The sequence below is a fragment of the Pezoporus wallicus genome, unplaced genomic scaffold (genome assembly GCF_028554395.1).
Source record: "Pezoporus wallicus isolate ANWC-B61680 ecotype Strahan unplaced genomic scaffold, APGP_CSIRO_Pwel_v1 contig_7073, whole genome shotgun sequence".
NCBI lineage: Eukaryota > Metazoa > Chordata > Aves > Psittaciformes > Psittacidae > Pezoporus > Pezoporus wallicus.
Window position 1 is genome coordinate 3,048,145 of NW_026641326.1, and position 22,074 is coordinate 3,070,218.

The 22,074-nt window shown below is 42.2% G+C and overlaps 1 protein-coding gene across 13 annotated transcripts in view; it reads right to left on the bottom strand.

Annotated features, from left to right (window-relative positions):
• The window catches only part of FOXP1 (forkhead box P1), a 387,258-nt gene that overhangs the window by 325,351 nt on the left and 39,833 nt on the right, over positions 1–22,074 (bottom strand). For all 13 annotated transcript variants that reach the window (XM_057422837.1, XM_057422843.1, XM_057422851.1 and 10 more), the window contains exon 2: positions 14,943–15,070. The gene's annotated coding sequence lies outside the window, so the exon portion shown is untranslated. The remainder of the gene's footprint in view (positions 1–14,942; positions 15,071–22,074) is intronic.

Sequence of the window (22,074 nt, forward strand, 5' to 3'; positions counted from 1 at the left end):
CAGTCCCATAAATTGGAAAAGGATAAGAATAAAAATTAGGAATTACTGGATAAGGATTAGTGCAAGAGGGGTAGTTTCCTACCAGGAAATGGGGATTGAACGGCTCATGCACAGTACAGCTAAGGACCTCAGAGAAGGCGGCAGGAAGAAATTACAATGCACAATGATGTAGGGTAGCCTGCAGACTAAGAAAGCAAATTAAAAACAAGCTTCTGGGTCTGAGCACCCACCAGGTCACTTTGAGGGGTCTGCAGAAGAAAACAGAGCTCTCCAGCTTGGCCATGGAGGTTTGCTTTTGTGTTCTAAAGCTCCAAACCTCTCTGTTGGGATTTACATATACAGCAACAACACTCTCAGAGGATGGGTTCATTCCCAACTGCAGGGCTGGGGTTGCACTGCCTCACACAGCTCTACACCCCCCAAAACACAAAGCACTACCAGAAATCAGCCATGAGCTACACAAACAGCACAGCAAGAAAGGGATCTGCCATCCAGGAATCTTCATTGCCAGTTGTATTTTACCTCTCTTCCCCCTTTCTCTTCACTGCCTCTCATCTCTACAACCACCACTTCTGCAGCACTTCTGCCTCCTTGGCCTCTTCACAAGCTTCTAACCCCTTTTTCTCCCTCCGCAGGAGGCAGAATCGGTAGGAGCAGCAGCCAGAGCTCACAACTTGCCTAAAGAATGCCAGCCAGAAGAGATTTGTAGGCATAAAGTAGATTATTATCCTTGAGAGAATGGAACAGAAAAAGAAGGGCACAAGCTTAAGGTGTTGTTGATGAATGAAGATGAAAAGAAGATTTTAGGGTGAGAAGTGTTTGTCTAGTGTGACCTAAACTGTTCAAACCTCATTTGAGAGATGATGGGCTTTTATTCTCTGCTATGTGTCACTTCAAAGTCTGAGGTTTATATTAAACAAGAAGTCTTCTCCTAAGTCATTCTTCACTTTTTCCCAGAGTTTACTACACAGCACAATACCTGGAAATGCAATCACATTTAGTTTCTATAATAAAGTCATATAGTCACTAGTAGTACATACTAGAAGATGCATTTTATTGTTTTTCATTATGTAATTGTGTGCTTCATTGCTTTTCATCTGTTTTTCCTTGTGGGAGGTGGAACAGCCCAGGAATACCATTTTCCTCTGGATAATGTTCTAGGGGCAGAATGAAACCAACCCACCTGTGCTCCACTCGGATGCAGTGCCACCACCCTTCCCTCCTCTCTGCTCCCTGCAGGGGAGGATCAGACTCCTGATAAGCTGACAGTTCACAGTGTGAGACAAGGCAAATCCAGCTCTTCTACCCCACAAGGCTTGTCCCTACTCAGAGAAGCCATCAGCAGTAAATACTTCAAGTAGGCAACGACGCCAGGCACAGCAGCGGCTTTAGTCACTAGAGATTTCTGAAGTCTTGCATTCAAGTCGCCCACCATCCTTCCTCCCATTCACACATCTCATGTCTCACCTGACACTGGTGGCAGCGAGTGGAGTGGGCGCAGGAGCAAAGCCATCTCCAAGGAGGGCTCCACACACCTCCACTTGCAGAGCAGTTTGCCCACAGGTTCAAAGACCTCAGCCCAAACAAAAGGCTGCCAACTGAAACCAAAATCAGAATATACTCCCCCGCCCCGCTCCACTTCTGCTTCCCTTGCATTCAAGTGGGTTTCATCCTGGCAAAATCACATCCCAGGAGTTACCATTCAATCTTCCCCCTTCTCATAAAGAAGGAAAACAAAAAGAGGCTGCTACGATGATATGCATTCATATGCTGCTGGAGCTATCAAAGAGACTTCTGAAACAGAAGTGGAGAGGAGATGCTTGCCCTGGACAGAGTCAGCTGGGATAGCAGAAAGGGCTGCAGAGCAATGCATCAGCAACTCAAAGGCATCAGAGTAAAATCTAAGGACAAAAATGTTTCCCCTTCTTATGCCTGGAGAGGTCTTTGCTTTGGATCTTGGTTTGCTGAGAAAGTTGATGTTTGGAAAGTAGTCTATGTATCGCGAAACGTGTTTTCTCCGAACGGCTAATGTCACAATTAGTTTTGAATATGGGGTTCCTCCTACTAACAGACATGATCATTCATTTATAGATGTTTACATTCCTGTACATTAAAAAAAAACACATTATGTTAACAAATTACGCAACTAAACTATACTTGATGGAATATGCTCCTGTTTAGTATTCACACAAAGCACTTAACTGCTGGGTAGATTTACTCATTTACTATATCTGTTCTTTCAAATGTGTCCCAAAATTCATTTTCTCAGCACTTGCTTACTAAGATTGCTTTCAATATTGGCTTTGGGGGAGTTCATTTTACTTAGAATCTCTATTAGAAGAGAAAGAACACCACAGATTCACTGAAACCTTATTTCTCCACCAGAACACTGATTCACATGGGAGCAAAAAGCATTCCGTGCTATTCCTGGCCCCAACCAAGGACACCAAATCTTCTCTACATCCCACCCAGAAGAATAAAAGGCAAATGCCTTTTATTTGAGATGCTCTGGTCTCCTGCACTCCAAACATACAGACCTCCTGCTAGTGCCCTTCCTCTCCCCTGTCATCAGCAAATTTCCACTGCAGCCCAGCTAAGCCCTTGGAGACCCCACAACTGTGCAACCAAGCTCAAAGTAAGAAGCTTGAAATTACGCTCCATCAAGTTGCTCCATCTCACTACACTTTTACAGCTTAAAAAAAAAATAAATATCAAACTCTATTGAATTTCTCTCTACACAGCTGCATCTCTAATGAACCCCCATAAAAGTTTAAACTTACATTCGGTAATCATATGCAATTGAAACATCATAAAATGAGAAGTCAAGGAACTGTATGTGGGCTGCAATGACTTGTCTTATTGTATTCATTCCCTTAATAAATATATCTTAAAAATAACCTCACAGTCACACATTTGCAATATAATATAAAAATAACACTGGATTCAAATTATTAAACAGGTAATTTAATAGAACGAGAATTGAAATGTAGGACAGAGTGCAACTTTATGCTAAAGGAATAGGATGACTTTAGCCAACACAACTATTTTTCTTTTTTGCATTATCTTTGCATTTATAACACTACAACATCCACATAACCTTGACACTGTAGTCACCTTAGTAACAAACAAGTGTAACATTAACTTATAATTGAAATCCCAATAGGGTACTTGATTCAAGTAAAACAAAAATTGGAGGCCCCTACTCTGTTGCTTTTTTCTTAGTCACTTTCATAGGCTAAAAGGATTTAAAAACAAATATATTTGTACACTATTAAATCTACAAAGCAGAACCATTTAATTTTAATTTAATGCAAAATGGAAACAAATATAACACCTTTAAAAGACACGATGCTAAAAAGAGAAGCAAATTATTTAAGTTCTGGATCAGCGCAGCTTGGCGAATTCACACACAGTAAAGACCAAGATTTAAACCAGTCTTACCACCAAGAGCAGCCGCTGTGCTGGGGGACAACTGTACCAGCAACACCTCCAGGCAGAGGACACCCTCCATTGTGTCACCACATCTCAATGCCGAGGGAGGGGGACAACCACCTCCAGCTCAAGCATCACTGAGCCAGGACTCCCCCTGGCACAGGCTACCCTCCTGGTTGCACACTTAGCTTCTGTTTTGCATAGCTGGTTTCATTTAAACTGAGGTATTTTAAATGAAAGAAATAAGGCAAGAGTCCTATCAGTGCCCAGAAAAGGAAAGGCCCTTTCCTTAACAACAGTCAAGAGCAGACACTTCAGAGAAAAGTACAAGAAACATCTGAATTGAGAGTTTTCACCTCTGGAAAGTGGTTTCTGGCTAACCCTTTGTTACCTTTGTCCTAAAGCAAGAGCATTTATATTCTTAAAAACTTGTAAAATCAAATCAAATAAACCTGCTCCTACTCAAGGTACCTTCAGAGATTTCGATTACCTAAAATTAATCAAAGTTAAATCCTCCTTCTTTCACACCTAGTCCTTTGCAGCTAGGATTTACAGTTCTACTGAATGAACACCTAGTTCTATTTCAGGAAAAAAAAAAAGCACACTTAACTGCAATCTAAATCATCTGAAGCCATCTTTTACTTTGCTCATGTTGGCTTGCTCTTCTCACAACTCCAAAGAGACAAACTTTCTGCCCCTGCAGAAGAGCTAGTCCATTGCTTTGAGTGCACCAGAACAGTCCCAGCCACACATCCCGCTTGTCAACTGGGGCTGCCATCTGCCAGGGCTCCGTCATGCTTTTATTAAGTCCCTGATGAGCGTGATTCAATTAATGTCGCTTGAAAAGCAACTACACTGTAAATGAAAGGTGACAAGGAGTTGAGACACTACCGGGGGGGCACGGTGGAGTCCAGCCAGAGGACACAGCAAACCTGTTACTGCACATGGCAAAATGGGTTTGATCTGCTTACGTCCAGGAGGGTGATGGGAGGGATGCTGAGGAAAGAAAGAGAGTCTGGAGAAGTGAGACATTTAGAAAGCAATTCCCACCCTGCCACTGGGAAGGCAAATGGGAAGTGAATGCATGCTTTTTATCTGGTTATTCTGACATTTTGTCTATATGTAGCACTGTGGTGCCAATCACAAGCAAACTGCTGATGGAGCCACTAGCTGTACCACACTGGAGGCCTGCAGGATGCCCACCAACCCATCAGCAGGTCCATACCCAACACAGCTGGAGGAGTGGGCTCCTTCTGCTGGTGGAAACAAGGACTTGGCTAAATGCGGCGAGCTACAAGTTTCTGCAACAACGTGCAAGTCTCCAACATGTGGCCCGTAACGTAGCTGTTGCCATGGTAAATATTCATGTTTAGTGAAAAGTGTTAAATCTTGTATCATAAGTTAAATCAGCTGCCAAGACACATTTTCACAAGTAGGGGAATTTTTGTCTTTTCAGAATGGAATGTTTTTCAGTTGACATTGATTTTTCCTTAAAATAAGTCCCCCAGAAAGGAAGCCAATCACACGTGAGGCAGTCCAAGAGCTGAATTACTCTACTCCTTCTCTGAATCATCAACAAGTGTTGTGTGCTAGTGCGTGTGTGTGTACAAATGCACTGTAGCTTCATGAATCCCATCCTCCTATACAAATGAGCAGTTATACCATTTATTCAGAGGATTAAACTAATGATCCCAGCAGAAATAGCAGTGATATTTCATATTTTGGGTGATGAGACTTCAACAAGGAACTTTTCTAAGAAGGCAGCATCCCAAAAGAAATAAGTAAGTTCAACTTGGCCTAGTCTCTCCACAAACACAAGACTCAACCCTGAGCCTGAATATACAGTTGTTTATGTAGGTCAATGACAGATATAGTAAGAGCATATTTACCTGCTTTTATGTTTCTTGATGAGTATTTCAAAAGAGGACAAATGGTTTTAATACAATTTCAGACAGACAAGAGAGAATTAATGCATAATTGGCTAAAAAAACCCTTGTTGCTTTTATTCGTTTAAAAACTGTTGCGAGGAAACCTGACTGTTACCAGTTCAAGATCTGCAAAATTACATGCATGTGTCCTTCTACTGCTAAACTACTCAAAATTGGCTCATTCTAGCATGTTATGGTTAATCTTCCATACTTAAAGCAAAATGTATTTTCAACAGAAGGTTCTTTAGAATAAGGGGGGAAATGGTAATTCAGTAATTAGTCCAATTTCATTCAGAGCAGGGTAAATAACTCCTCTGATAACAGAGCACCAAAGCAGAACTAGTCCTTAAGTCTGAATCAAAAAGACAAAGCAATCATCTGCTTTGACACTCTGCAACGGAAATAAAACCATGAATAGCAATGACCTTGCTTTCTCCTGCCCAAGCCCCACACCAGGGAGAACCTCTCCTGACACACACACAGGGAGGACTCAGCCCCCAGACCAGCCCTGCAGATGAACCACAGCACTGCTGAATGTCCAACGGCTCTTTGTCAATGTTGATTTTCCGTTTCCACATCTGATTTCACCTTGGTTGTGCCTTCTGTGGTGAGGACTTTGCCCAACAGATTCCTTTCTTCTTTACCTACCTCCGAGTAGCAACAGCCAGCAGCCACTCACATCCTTGTTTCCAAATTAAGAAACACTTCTTATTCCTCCTCCTCTCTCTAATTATTGCTCCACAATCGATTTGCCGTACCCCATTGCCAGATCTGCACCTTAGCTCCTCACCTCTAATGATTAAAACTCAAATGCTCCTCCCATGCTCTCCACAAAAGACATTTTCTAGCAAGCAAGCTACTGCTTTACACTTGCTTGCCTCTCTACTGAAACCAGCTCTACCAAAAGGCTGGTTCAGCACATTTAGCCTTCCAAGCTCCCCGCTTGTCTCTTTTATTTTACATGGTTCACTGTTCTCATTCTGCCTTCTCTCCTTCTTTCTCTACCCCAGCACTATAAGAAGACATCTTTTGTGACACCTTAAAAAGATCCCTGAATTAACATGACTTGCACTGCGTGGTATTTTCAGACCAGCCATTTGCTAATGTTGCAAACACAGTTAGGAAGTCAGGGACTTACCAGAGCAGATGAAAGCTGCAGAAATACAATGGAAAGCTTTTACCTGCCAAGCTCTCTGGTTAGGGTTCTAGGTTGCCCTTGGATCTAAATAAGCCATAAAAGACCCATATTAAGGAGATGTACAGGCACATTGCTGTAAATACCAAGTGTGGCTTTTTCCATCCTCCTATAAACATGGATTTCTGCTTCCATGATTTGCAGGCTGGTAGCCATAGGTGGTTTAAATTCTTGGTATGAAAAAAAACCTCAGAGCATTACTGACAATTAAAAACAGCTTTTACACATGCACAATAAGGCTTCTCATGCTTTAAAAAAAATAATATGCATATCCATATTACCATCATAATAAGTGCCACAGAGTGACATGATATGATTGAGTATAATGGCTCCTTTGGAGCCATTATGGTCGATCAGTAAATAATACACTTTTGAAATTGTCTAACTACATATTTACACTTGTCAACTCTCATACACTTCAGTGACAGAATTTAAAAGAAACACTGTAAAAAACTGTAAGAACATTAAACCACAAAAACATTATGCTGAAGTAGTATTAAGGTTTGACTTAAATCCACAAAAACACGTAAATTCCAGGTTAAGGCCAAATCTCCGACAATGACAGAGTCTTTAGTTCACCAAGCAGTGCCTGAGTGGCCACCATGGTCCAGGCAATGTGAGGGATGAGGCAGGGATGGGCAGGAAGGCAGGGACCAGAGGGTCATGGCTGTCCAAGGCATGAGCACCAAGCCGCTGTGGAAGTCTCTGGCCACCAAACTCACTGGTGAGAGCCAGCCCGCCTGCAGTGACTTGTCTGTTCAGCAAGACACCATTTTATGGTATTTAAAATAAAAACAAAGCCTGGACCTTTTCTCTGTTTGTTCAGATGAAATTCCCAATTAAGTTGAGAAGAATTAGTCTTCATTTATTTCGGAAGAGGCCCCGTTGAGACACTGGGAGTTTTGCCTAGCTGAAACACATGGAGAAAAACTTCAGGCTTTGACCCTAAAAAGGCATTGTCAAAAAAAATATGTTAAACAAACATGACAGCGAAACATTAATATCCCAAAGATTCGCTCCATGTGGGGAAAAAAAGAAGACTTGGAAGCAAGATGTTTTTTTCAAGAGTAAACTAATGGGTTTGGCATGGGCTTTTTTAATTGATAATTCTGTGTCTCTTGTTCAGCTGTAGTCACTTTTGCTCCGAGCAGCGGTGGCAGCAACTTTATTGGTTCCAGTAGAGCTCTGCTGAAAACAATAAGCATCAAGCCCCCAAACACCGTCTGCCTTTCTGCAAGGGTCACATCCTGCTACTGCAGAGTCAAGGGGATATTGAATGCAGAGCACCCCCGGGCCCGCGGCACCTCCTTCACAACAAAAGGACCCCAAATGCGTCAGATGCTCTTCACTACAGTCCTGAACCGTGCTGTAAAAAGCAATGATGGATATTTTCCCAGAGCAAAGGTCTTCCTTTCATATATCTGTATCTATATCTATCTCCTTGCTCAAACTTATCTATTACTTAGCTTGTGAGAACAAAATCCATAAAGGCTTGGCATGGCAGACTGCTGAAGTTGTTTGAAGACACAACCACCACACCCCTGTGAAGAGGGAATTACAGCTCGGTTTTATAGTCAACTCTCCCCTCAACTGACTGATGACAGAGCAGCCTCCCTCTATGCTCAGCATCTGGGATTTTACAGCCGCTGTATATAAATGGGATTTTCATTACAAAAAAACTCTGTATTCGGTTTCCTTGTATATCTGAAAGTGAGAATGATCTCTTAAGGCTTTGCTGGGAAGGAGTATTAATGAAGACAAGGAGTATTTCAGAGTATTTCCTCCAGAGCATTATCACAATGACAATATAATGACGATGTCCTACACAAGTATTTAAGTCCACTTCCTCCTCCCAAAACAGCTCCTCAGGACCATCCTGTATGCAAACCCCACACAACAATCCTTGCAGCCCTCTCCCTGCAGCCAGCACCCCACCACCGCACAACCACCTGAAGAGGACAGGATCTGCTGTCAGCTCAGAGAGCTTTCTCCAGTTTCCCCTTTCATAAGCCCTCCCTGGAGATGTTTGCTTTTGTCTAAACATTATAAACCATGGTACAACAAAGACTTAATAAACCCTGTTGCCTTTTCACTTTGCGCAGCGTCTGTCTCCTCTCACCCTATCTCGCAGCTCATGCAAATGTCAGAGTGAGAACAGTTTTTGCATCTCCTCGGGTTGCCCCAGAGTGATATAAGCAAAGGTAAACAAACTACTGAAGTCTGGGTATTTTTGCTTCAGACGGGATGTAAATCAGTGGATGAAAGCTTGGCAATATGAGGGCAGCTTATTAAAGTTTCCCCCCCCAGCTCCAAGTTCCTTCAATGTAATATAGCTGACATAACCCTACACTAAGGGAAAAAAAAACAACCCAAAGAGATATAAATATTTCCCCCAAAGTCAAAGACACTTTCTTCAAGATATTTGGCCAACTCTTACAGAAAGAGAAAAAGCATTTCCCTACCAAAGGCAGAAATCTTCACCTGTAAGAAATCAGGAGGAGACAGGACATCACCCTGAGTTCTCAGGATACGCACAGGCTTCATGTGGCACAACTCAAAGAGGAGATCAGACACCCACCAGTGCTTGGGATGGGCACAAGCTTCACACAGGACACCTCAACACAGAAGAACCTGGGATACAGAAGGTGGTTGGTTCCTGCCATACCACATACACCACTTTCCAAACAACAAGCAGAGCAAGAGCTTCATCCCAGGGCTCAAAGCAGAAAATTGCTGGTCCTGCGTAGAGCTGAAAGCCCCCTGGGAAGATGGGATTTTAAGAGCAGCAGCCCCAGCTGCCACCTAATTGTCTGACCAGTGGGTGCCCCAAACCCACAACCTCCTCACACCATTATCTCCTGGCAGAAAGATGTTACCTGCTCCCACTCTTCCCTCCCTGCCCCATGCTTAAAGCTTTTTGGCTGCTGGTGAGGAAATGAGTCTGCCTTGCTCTACCTTTCTCTCCATCACCTTGCTGTCTGTAAGGATCAGTGAGAATATGTTTCAGCTGCTCTTACACTTCTACAGCATCCATTTCCTGAGGCCCTTATGGAAAAAAGCTGTATCCCATCTCCTGCTGATGGTAGTTTTATCAGATAATAGCACGAAGCAGGAATGATCCCATAAAGCTGTTACCGATACCCGAAGATATCTGAACAGCAGCAGTGAAATAGAGATCATGCTCGTTGCGTTCACTCATCAATGAGCAAAACCTGAACAGCAACCAAGGGAAAGGCAAAGACTGTCTTCTACAGAGCACATCATTACCCAAACCTGCTACGAGGAGCTGTTTGGCTCTTCTGATTTTCTGCATGCATACTTTTTTTTTTTAATATTTTATTTTAAAACCTGCTGAAATTCAATGGCTCCATTCACAGGAGTGCCAAGGAAAAGAAGCCTCTAGGCCCTCAGAGGGACTTTCCTCTGTGCTGGCTTGACACATAAAATCTGTTTCTTCAATTATGTCTTCCCTTTTACCCATTTTAGACATGATGGTGCGAAAACATACGAAAAGCTTCTGGGAAAAAAAAAGAATCCAAGGAAGCCGAGAAAATATTCTTTAGATTGTATTTAGAGTCTGTGGCTCACAGATGCTTTAATATCAGGAGGATAGCCACCTGCATACCTCAGCTCTGCCCCTGTATCATGCCCTCACACCTTCCCAAAGCACCAGCATCTCCGTCTCCAGCACCCTAAGAACTCTCCTGTTCAATAAAAACTGTTACTGCAATACCAAACTCCAGCTACAAAACCTACTTTGTATTGCTAACACCCTGCATGTGATGAGGCACCGGTGTTCTCCAAGAGTTTGTTGTACACATGCTTGTGATCCACGCAAACTCAGAACATCTTCACGCTATGTGACATCTCTGCTGTGCCACCCCTAGCTCAAAACACATCTTAAAGCACTTAAGTATCAAGTAAGGGATTTTTAATCATGCATTGAGAAACTGCAAAGCCAGGGTGAAGCCTTGCAGATAAAAGCTCTGCTCAGGACTTATAGTTCACCACCTTCACACAGCAAAATCTTTTCCTGTTAAGTGATTTAATCGGAACGACGGATATAATTCATATGATAAAACAGAGTACTTGAAAAATTGTGCTAAGCAATCATTACAGTCATAGCAAACTCAGGGCTTGTTCTTCTACTGCAACAAAAATTCTGTATTCAGTTCCATAAATGTACAGCAATGAAAAATACCACTAATTCAGCCAGGCTAGAAGTCTAAAATAAAGCCCTCATTTTCAGTGTGAGAAGATTTTTGCACAGAGAAGGCATGAAATTTCCCTTCCTCCTGGGGATGAGAAATGCCCCTCGATGCCCTATCTCCTCCAGGACACAGGCAGAGTGGATATGATTTTCAAAACTAATATGTACACAGAATAACATGGTTAACATCATCCAATGAATTTAGATCCACCTACACGGTATAAATATATCTAGATAAACTGTCACCTTCAGCAGAATTCATTAAAATAATGTTGTATCTTCCTTGTTAAATGTAATTTTTTTAATTGAAATTTAATCTTACTGCATTATTTGGTAGATTTTTAATTGACATTTGTAGTAATTAATTGGTAAGCATTACAGCTTTGTCTGAAGAATTTAAAACTAAATTTGACATCGAGATTGGCCAGCCACTGCTGTGAGGTGCCTGCTGGGAGCATTTCATCATCCTCCCAGCCCCTCCTGCTGATCAGAGGTGGGAGATGATGGTCTCTTTCTTACAGTCATGAATTACATTACTAATGTATTCCATTACCACCACGCAAATGTCATGTTAATTCCTGATCATCATCAAGTCAGACAATGGTTTCCACGCTGGCACCCAGCCAATTAGCGGTGTGGAAAAATATTCCGCCAATTATATAACTTGAATTAGGTTAAGGACTCAAGAGAAAGCAAAATAAATGCTTTGAAAATACTTCTGAGATAAAATGTAAGTTGACACTGTCTTCATGTGCTATAGCCGATGTTATACAATCTGATAGGCAGCTGCCAACATTCATAACTGTTTATTAAATCTAGCCTCTCTTTATGGTGGCAGCTAAGATCTGTATTTTTACCAATATTAGGTTCATTGTGTTATGAAAAAAGACCAAAATACTTAGGAGCATTCACACCAGCTTATAAAACACATTACGCAGTCTATTAAATTGTTAAAATTACTTCTTCTCTCCTCCCTTCCACCACAGTGAAAAGTTCCATGGGCAGAAAAGTTTCAGAAAAACAAAGTCTTTCTGTAGCCACTGATGATTTATGGAGGAAGGGAGATGCTGTAAGGACAGAAGTGCCATCTCTGGGCTGCTGCCACCTCTCCAGCTGTGCAGTTCTGCCAGGGATGCCAGGCTCAGTTCCTGGAGCTCTGCCCCATTCCCCCCATTCCACCAACACACATCCGGGTTAGCACAACCCACTGACCTGCAGGAACCCACTCCTGCTCTGCAGCTGTGGACAAATCTGGCTTTTGCCCCCTTGTCTATCACAAGAAGCAAACAAAGCACTCTGTGTAACCAGGAGCCCGTCCACTAGAGGAGAGGACCACAGCAGGACTGAGCATTCTTGCAAGAAAAGGTCACTAGGAAGCCTCGTGAAAAAGTCTCCAGCCATGCAGGGATATGGCAGGTTTCTAACACCGTGAGCCGGCAACTCACTGCACAACCAGGGTTTTTGTGCCACCGCATTATTCTAATTTGTTCTGTTCTTAATTCATTGTACAAGCACGGTTATCTCCAATTTAAAAATGTACACAGCACCAGTTCCTTGACTTTAAAAATTTATAACTACGAGCAATTCGTTAAAACCTTTACCGTCTCTTTCTGTCTCATTTTCCTAGGTGCTGCAATGAGGCAATTCACTGTTCTGGCTGCTTACCCTAGATGACCTTTGCCTGCCATAAAATGGCATGCAACTAAACGCTCTGCTTTAAATAGAACCCTTGCGTCTTCGAAAGGTCCTATGTATTCAGTCAACACAATCAGCAGAAACCACATTTGGTTACTCAATAAGCTGGAAACTTCTAAACCGCATACGGTGGTGAATGAATTCCTGACATCACCAGGGACACTCGAGTGGGGAACAAGAGAGACCGTTGAGAAGTGGCTCTTGCTGCAGCTGGAGAAAGGATCACTCCTTTAAGCTGAACTCTCCAGGAAAACGAGAACAAAAACTGAATTAGCTCAACACATACCCTCTGCAGTCAGCACATTGCTAGGCAACTTACCATCTCTTGATAGAATTATGGTGGAGGGCTGGTCGTACATCAGGGTTAAGATGAACACAAGCACCAGTTTTGGCCAACTGCTCCTTTCCAGTGGGAATGCTCAATGCCTGGTCATTTCCTATTATTATTTTGCAGTATTTTCTAAGCACCTAGAGAATCTAATGCATTCAGAAGGTATTTTAAAGCTATTACATGACATGAAAATTTTAAGATAACTGGAAGTGAGTGAATTTTAAGAGGAATAGCATGAGTCTTTTTCTTTGTTCAAACCAGCATTTGGAGAGAGTTAACAATCCTTCTTTTCATTGCTTTTATTTTTTAATACTGAAGCTATCCAGAGGGCACACTACTCAAACACTTTGTCTTTACTCCAGATACCAGCTGGCCACAGCTCCACTCCTCCATAACTCAACCTGGAATTTCAATTTACCATTTCCTTCCATTTGCCATCACTGGGACCAGATGCAAAGTCTCTTTACTGGCAGTGTCATGGGGCTATCACAACACCCGGTGAAGTCAAACTTAACCCATGTCAGCCTTAGAAGAGCCTCAATCTTAAACAGTGACCTGGATGGTAAGACTCTAGGCATTATTTACAGTTATTAAATAAGTACTAAAGAAATGCAGACTGCTTTAAATAGAGGCATGTAGCTTCCAATGTACCTTGCATATAACCCCAAGTTTTGCATGCATACTTCATAAGCATGAAGAAATAATTAATTAGCTAGCCACCGTGATTAATATCAATTGATTCACACATGACAGAGCAGTGAGAAATTTTTGCACCACTGGAGAAGTCTGGAGTTGGTCCCTGTTTGGGGATCTCAGTCCTATCAGTGAGGGTGGTAATTCAGAATTGAAGGAAATGGTAAGAATCCCTCTCCCGCATGCACACTTTGAGCTGCCATATGGGTTTATTCAACTGTTTACTACACCAGTCGGCAAAAACTGAACAGCTATTATAATCTTTGCTAAATGACATGGTAATTATGCTACCTCTGGAAAAAAAAAAAAAAAGAGAAAGAAAAAATGGAAACTTAGAAAAAAGAAATAACAATTCACTGATGTGTGAATTTCTCAGGTTTTATAATCTTTGAATTGAAATGCACTTTCTACCACACAGAGGGATTTTAAATATATAACAGAAAACTGATTTTTTTAAAACTATTTGTGTTCCCATTCCCTACATAATTTAATTATGCAGATTTCTGAGTTTTGAAAGATTTCTTAGATAGACCTTCCAATTTTCCTATAAACTCAGATGACTCTTGTTTTCCCCAACCCCAGTCTTATGATTAATGAAGAAATATTGCCCCTCTTCTCATTCTGGGTAAGAGGAGAGGGCACAGCAAGGCTCCCCGTGCCAAGCTGCTGGGAGACAGGGAAAGCCAGGAAAGGCACAACCACCACTCACCTGGTACAAACGGGACACAGAGAAATGGCAATTGCCCATTAACACAGAAGGGGTTGCCCCACATCACCCTCTCAAGCTTGACCAAGTGTACCCAGGCCAAAACCCACTATTAAAGCCATTGCCCCTACATTCCTCCAGGCTGGGCATTGCTGCATCAACACCACACTAAACAGGGCAAGCACATGTGACAAGACAGCTCTCCTGTGTACCAGTGACACCATTTTGTCACTGGGATGCAAGCGCAGCAAACGGTGGAGGTAATTATTTCTTGGCAATGGCTCCTTTGAGAGTCCATCAAGTGACACATGATGAAGAGGAGACCTCTCCATATTTATATTTAATCATGACATGGATTGCCTACATAAGCATGTTTAGACCCTGTCTATCTGCAAGGCTTCAGTTTCGGGCAATAGCTCTGCCTGCATCACTGAACTCCAGTTTCACCACCAAAGACCCCACAGCTCATAGGATTTGAGGGAATGGAGACAAAAAAGGAAGGAAGGGAATATTCTTGCTATATTGACAATACTTGGTATTACTGCTATTTCATTACAATGAAGGTCCTTTCTGTGTGTGTGTGTGTGTGTGTGTGTGTGTGTTAAAAGCAAGTCACTGCTATTCTTTAAATCACAGACAATACAGAAAAGAAACCCCACGCCCCACCATATATAAAGGGGAGAAAAGGGTGAAAAAGAGATTGTAAGAAAGAGTAAGTGAGAGTTACTGCAAACTCAGGTTTGACGACTCACCAGTTTTACTTGCAGGCATCACACATATCCACTCATGACTCAGGGCAGAGATGGGAAAGGATCAAAACCCTTATCATGGCAAATGTGTCTGGAAGCCGGAGTCACTCAGAAAAAATGTTCTCAGGAGACTGAAAGACAAAAACATGTTTTAAAACTTCACTCAGTTAGAATCATATCAAAGCCTACCATTTTCCTTTGAAAATAAAGGTGGTTGTAACTGCTGGAGGTGGGGAGAGCATTACAGGAGCATTACTAGGTATCAAACATTTTCACACAGCAGACTTTATTTGGCTTTAAATAAAACTGAATCTTACAATATTAAGAAAGGTTTTTAAAGACACACTTATTTCACATTTGCAACGTGCTCCTCCGACAGGCAAGCTTATGTTCCTTCTAAATACCAAAATGTGTCACCATCCAAGCCCATATTCTGCTTGAAAACACTTCACTGTGCACAAAATCCAGATACTTTAACCTACTTTGCATTATCAAAATATAACAGTCACTGAATTTCTGAAATATTTACTCTCTGCCTTCACTCCCTGCATCCTGATAAAACCTTAACAGAATGTAGAATCTCTTGTTGGCAATAATCTTTCCTCGGAGATAAGGAAAAACACATATAAAAACTATTTGATGTTCAGGGTGAAAAGGCAAAATTTGCAAACATCAGTTAAGAAATACCAATTAGTATGTTTTTTTTTTCTCAGCTATTAGTAACACAGATTAAGTTTAAGCTTAGCTCAGAGGAAGCTGCTCACTGTACAAATGAAGCATCCATTTTACTAATAAGGGTATTTTAAAATAAGATGTATAATTTCTTCACTGACAAAGTATCCACACTGAGCAAAAACACATATTCAGAAATACGAACAGAGGTGTTCCTGGAGCTGTTCTGCATTGCACCCATGAAACCACACGGGATTTAAACAGCAACTCTGCTGCCTGCCCAGGCTGGGGAAGGGAATTTGCTATCCTAACGGATGCACCCACTCTCCCTCGGCTCCTTGGATCACCACACAACAGGGACCTGCAGCAATAAACCCCAAAGGAGAAAACAAACTTTACAACATATGAAAATGTCCTAAGGGACAGGGGTAGGGAAAACTATGAAAGCAAATATCACATGTGGTGCTTCTGACCTCTTCCTTCCCCAACCCTCTCCCTCCATAGCATCCCCATGGCAGCTAAGAACAGTGGCTGATCCCAGCTTTTTCACATCTACCAGCACTTTGGCAGTGGCAAGAACTGCCATCTCCAAATTTAACCTCATAGAGTTAATTATTTTGGCAGCCCAATGCAGCTTTCCTGAGGAACATCTGGAAGCTTCTGTCTTTGCAACAACTGCATGAAATTTCATGAGACAAAAAACAGGTACTTCTCTGGCCTTGGGGTTTTCTCCCATTCTTTGCTGAATGCAATGTAACAGCTCAAAGAAGATCACAAGAGTTCAGAAATCTAAATATAGGAATTATGTGACCCTATTATAAAACTGTGCTACACAATAAAAAAGAGATCCAAAAGAGAGTTTTAAAGAGCATTTATGCTAAACATGATTTATTTCTTAGGGACTCTGAAATACCTGCAAACCAAAAGTGACCTGCATCTTGCATCAGTTGTATTTTATTCATGAGGAACAGTGCACTTGAGAGAAGCAAGTGTCAGAAACACACATCTGAGGCTTGCTTTATTTCTGTGCTTGATGACAGATATGCAGATGCGTATGTAGCCGAGCAGAAAGCTGCACCTACACATGTTGGGCAAGATTTCTCCAGCTGACCTGCTGCACCACAGCATTCACCTGCTTAGTAATTTTATCTATGACCTGTCTGTAGAGCAGGAAATTATCATTAGCCCTGTTTAAAAGAGGAGGAATTGAGGCTCATTTTGGCTAATACTTGCTCAAAAGATACCATGTTCTTTTGTGACTTCTGAGGCAAAATGACTTGGTTAAGTAACATATTTGGTCTGCAGCAGATGAGGGCTACGCTGATCAGAAGCACTATCCTCACCTCCAGATCACTCTTCTCCCTCACATCCCTACTTAAGCATAAGCAGTATCTTTGCATCTTTGTGCCAAAAAGCAGAGTTGAAAGCTGGGAGAGTTTCTACACAAGGGACAAGAAACATTGCTGGAAGTAAGTAAAGGCATCCTAACCTGGCCTGAACTCTGACAGTGCACCCAGGAAAACAGATGTTTCTTACTCCATCAAAAACTGACCTCACCAAAATACTCCACAGAACATTTCTTCAGCCAGGTTTCCCAAGGAAACAAGGCTTATGTGATCACCATGTACTGGCTGTGCCCAGCCCCGCCTGCATCTTTGGAAGCCCTTGGGATTAATGGGAGCACAAAGCTCCCAAAGACATCAGTTCTCATAGCATTAAATCTGGGGCTTGTACCACTGGAGGCCTCCATAGCCATTTGATCAGCTTCTCCAACAGCAGGCTGGCTTGCTGGCACACTGCCAGCTCCAGGATGAGCCCAGCACTGTGGCTGCATGCCAGGAGGGAGCCCAGTGTGGCCCAGGGCCACGGAGGCAGATCAGGCACTTCCATGGACCTCAGTGCAGGAGAACCTGGGGGGGGAAACCACATGTACTGCTGAGGGGAAGGGTGGAAGAGGGAGAGGAACAGATAGTAGATTGGTTCTGATAAACTGAAGCCTTTAATGATCTACCCACACAATTTAGTTCGATCTGGCATTGACAAATTGAAGCTTCTAATGATGTGCCCACACATCTGAGTTGGGCACTCCTCTTCTACAACTTTCACAAAAATAGCCTGCTGGATTAAAGACAGAGGAACTAATAATGCTGCAACATGAGCAAAACTTGACTGCTCTTTGACAAAACTTCTCCCCCAAAAGATTCTTTGATAAGATCTCTACTACAGACCTCCAGCACAAGCCTGTGCTGCCTTCCTCCCATACCCATTCTCCAAAGGCTACAGTTAAATAAGGGGCAACAAGATGCAGCAGCTTTAGCATAACTGAAGTACAAAGTCAATCAAACCTTGAAACAGGAATCTGGGCTTCATTAATTCCAGCAATCACAACGTTTTTATTATCACTGTATTAATCAGAATAGGAAACCTATTAATCTGCCCCCAACAAAAATTAATCTTCATAATATTTAACAGATTTGAAAGACAAGTTTTAATATTTCACTATTTAAATCTCAAAGGCAGAGGCACACAGCTAAGATGATTTGATGCACCACTATGGACCACTGCATCACATCCAGCCCTGCTCAGGTAGCACAGGCTGGAAATGCCACCCCATGCAAAGGGCTGCCTGGTTACCACAGAGCTTTCTGCATTCATCAGGACAAACCTGACAAGCGGCAGATACTCAACCATGTGTTCAGAGGAATGAGAAAATGTGCACTGGGAGAAAAAGGCAAGCAGCTGCAAAACTAGGAAGCATCTGAAATTCCCATGCTCTACCAGAGCAAGTCATGGATTGGATGTGAAACAGGCTGCCTGTTACTGACCCTCATCAGTGCAGCAAAGACCCCCAGGCCATCAGTGAGCTTCAAAACACCCCACTGCTACCAGATGTGACATAACACAGCCCAGTTTCCAGGAGAAAACGGGTGGCAGAGAAAAAGTCTTTACGAAATGAGGGCAAGGAGCAGGACAAGATGGACAGGGACTGAGGAAATAAAGACAAATCAAAAATGTGACTGAAAAGAGTGGAAACTGACCCAAAGCTTCTCCAGATGCCCAAGCCCTGCTTGGCTGCAGTTCTGCTGCTGCTCTTCCATCACCATCCTGCAGTGGCAATTGCTGATGGACGCATCATTTTGTTACTTGACCAGATTTCCATTAAAGCAGCTTTCACCAACACACACACACTGATTCACATACACCTGGGGACCATGTTCAAAGCCCAATCAAAGGCAGCACTTCAATCATCTTGCGCACCACTCATATTAGTCTGTTTACTGACTGCAGTGCAACTACAGAATGCTGTTTTAACTGACAATTTCTCAAAGTCATGTTGCACAAAAGAAAACAGGTTCAACTTGTACATCAGTGCCTAAGAGACCGCTCCAAAACAGACAACTGTAGGAAAAGTTGTGCCCATGTATACATATATACAAAACTGTTTTTAAGTGACTGTTTTAAATTAGAATAAATCTGTGTTCCACCAATTAAGCTTTGAATGCACGGCTGATGCCGTTCGCTATTTTAAACAAGTGGCATAATAAATGCAAAAATTCAAATATTTTAGAGAAAATACTTGGAGAGTTGAGACATTAATTTTGCCATATACAATCTGTTTCACAGGGATTTAAAAAGCGTTATTGCCACCCTGGGTACATTGGAATAAAGATGGAACAGCATCCTTTCCTATTTACATATTAAAAAATACATGCCTTCTTGATGCAGACTATCCAGCTTGCTGATACACGACTCTGTTAAAAACAATAAAGCCTGCCTAGAAAATGCAAAGCCCTAAACCAGATGTGTCCTTGCAAGAATTACTGCACTCAAGCAGGTTGAAAGTGGAAATAAAATGCACTGCTGCCTTGTTTATCCTCCCCTCCAGTGAGTGTCCCTGAGGGAACAAGGCTGGAGCAGCAGCAGCTCCCCAGGGCCCTGCCTAATGATGGAGCTGTTTACCAACCACCAGCAAAATAAGAGGAGTAAGATCAGCCTGAAAAGCCTTGGGATCTCAGGATGCCTATGTCCAGGTGAAAAAACAAACAAACAAACAAACCCCACACCACCCTCCCTCCTCAAAACGAAACAAAGAAAGAAGCCCACCTTCCAAAAATCAGTGCTACCATCCCTATTCTTATTTCTACCTCATCTACCTGTAATTGATTGCAGATTGAAATGCTCAGTCTCCTAAAATCTTTCAATACATATATATGATATATTTTTTTTTTAAAAGTAACACTTTTCTTCCTTTTTCTTTTTTTCTCTTTAAAGAAATTGCTGTTAGAAACACATGCCCAAAGCATCCTTAAAAGCACCACTAAGGCTGTTTGCAAGAGGAACTTCATTACACCAATCAGTAACATTTGTTCTCCCCTTCCAGCTGGGATCCACCTCAACTTTTTGATGTTGGTTGGAGCTTTTATTTGCAAATAGAGCAGAGCTGCTTGGGATGGAGGGCTCCTCCGGAGCATGCCATGTGGCCTGCACAGATGCTCCTTTTATTCCCATGTCCCACAAGGCTCTGAGCCTCACTGATGTTAAACAGATTACGCAAGTAGAACACTTGATTTTGTATGTCCCCCTTTTTTCCTACAGTTGTCTAATTTACTCACAACTCTTTCTGCCCCTCCTTCTCCCACAACCACCACAGAAAACACAGAAAAATGGGGCAGAAGAAAGGAATTTTCTCCTCAAAAAACAGAATTTGCAGAAATGGCATCTGCAAACAAAGCAGAAATGCGAAACAACAGAACTCTTACTTGGACAGCAAAGTAACTAGCTCATTAGGAGCCAGGTTCTTCTGAAAGAACTTCAGCACACCCCAGGAATACCAGTTGCTACAAGTATCATAATCTCTCACCCTTATTTACATGTCCAATGAGAACTGAACTTTTTCCAAGAAAATAAAATAAATAAATAAATCTAACCCCAATTATGGGTGCTAAGCATTTGAAAATCCTTGAAAATCTGGCCTCCAGCTCGGTCACAAAGAAGGGGCTTAATTTCCCGCTGTCAGGAATCCTAATCAACAACTGAAGTCAATGGGATCTACACACTACCTTATTAAAATAAAAAAATAAGAGCCTAAGAGGCCCATTAAGCAACTTCAGCTACAGGGAGACAACCTCGCTGCAGAAGACAGCAGCTCCACACAGCTTTGTGCATCAGCCACTTTGCTCTCATGCTTAATTTGATTAATCATTTTGGTATTATCCCCAATTAGAAAAGTGTCTAACAGGAAAAATAATTAAAGAAGAAATGGTTAAGACTAAGATGCAGCAGAAAATGGCAGCTACTGAACATGCAATTACTTCAGACTTCTGGCATTTGCCAAGGATACAAAATTAAAGCTAGAAATTGTAGGCAAACACAAAGGCATTGGTGTTTCATCCAGACTGTGGATTTTGATTTTATTTTTTTTTTTTAATAAACTGAAACTGAATTCCAGATGTTGGAAGTTGGGAAGTAAAAACTGCTTTAGCTGTAAAAACATGGAAAGGTGAGGCAAAAAATTCTACTGAAATGTAATGATTCTTAGGGATGAAAGCAAAGCTCATGCACCCCCTCCCTGGGAACAGGCTGGGACAGGATTTTTTCCCTGCTGTGTGCTGAACCAGGTAGCAGCACAGGGGTTTGCCCAGAGTTTCCTGTTAATAAAGGACAGACTGATACAGAAAAACACACATCCCCTGCGTTTCTGATACTGTGGTAGTTGTGAACAGAGCCCACTGGACCCACCAACACCCATGCCCTGGTACCCAGCAACTCTACCTGTGCAAGAACACCAGGGCAAGGGGGACTTGTGGATGCAACAGACATTATTAACTAGTACATGCCAAAGAGCTGCCCACAATTTCCTTTCACCAAACACAGAGTCCAAATCATCCCTGGTGGATCACAGCCATGTGTGAAGCTCCAGGATGTCTTTCAGCATCCAACTACAGTCCAAATTTGGACTCATGTGACTAGTTCCTGCGCTCTTCTGTTAGCATATGGGTTCAATCCCCCCTATACTAACCAAACCACGAACACCCAGGGCTTTTGAAAACTGAATTCAGGGCAGTAATTCGAGATCACTGTTTTCACCCATTTATCACCATCAGAGCATCCATAATGCTCTGCGGATGAATATAAAAAGATCACAGAGTATCCTGCAGCATCTCACCAACCCTATCCCAGGAAGACACTCAGTTTCACCCTAAAATTCAAGGACAGAGGCAAATGTTTTGATTTTGATAAGAAGGGGAATATTCATCAGCATACTTCAGTAGTGATGCAGTCAAAACTTGCAAACTTAGTCACAGAAATATGACTGAACTTGTCTGCTACCACAAAAAAAAAGTACCGTCTAGTGGTTAAAATCAGAGGACATGATTCAGGAATGCAAGCCTTTTCAAAGAAGAGTTAAAACACATGATTAAGTGCTGTTGAAGTCAATAGGCTGATTCAGAGACCAACTTTC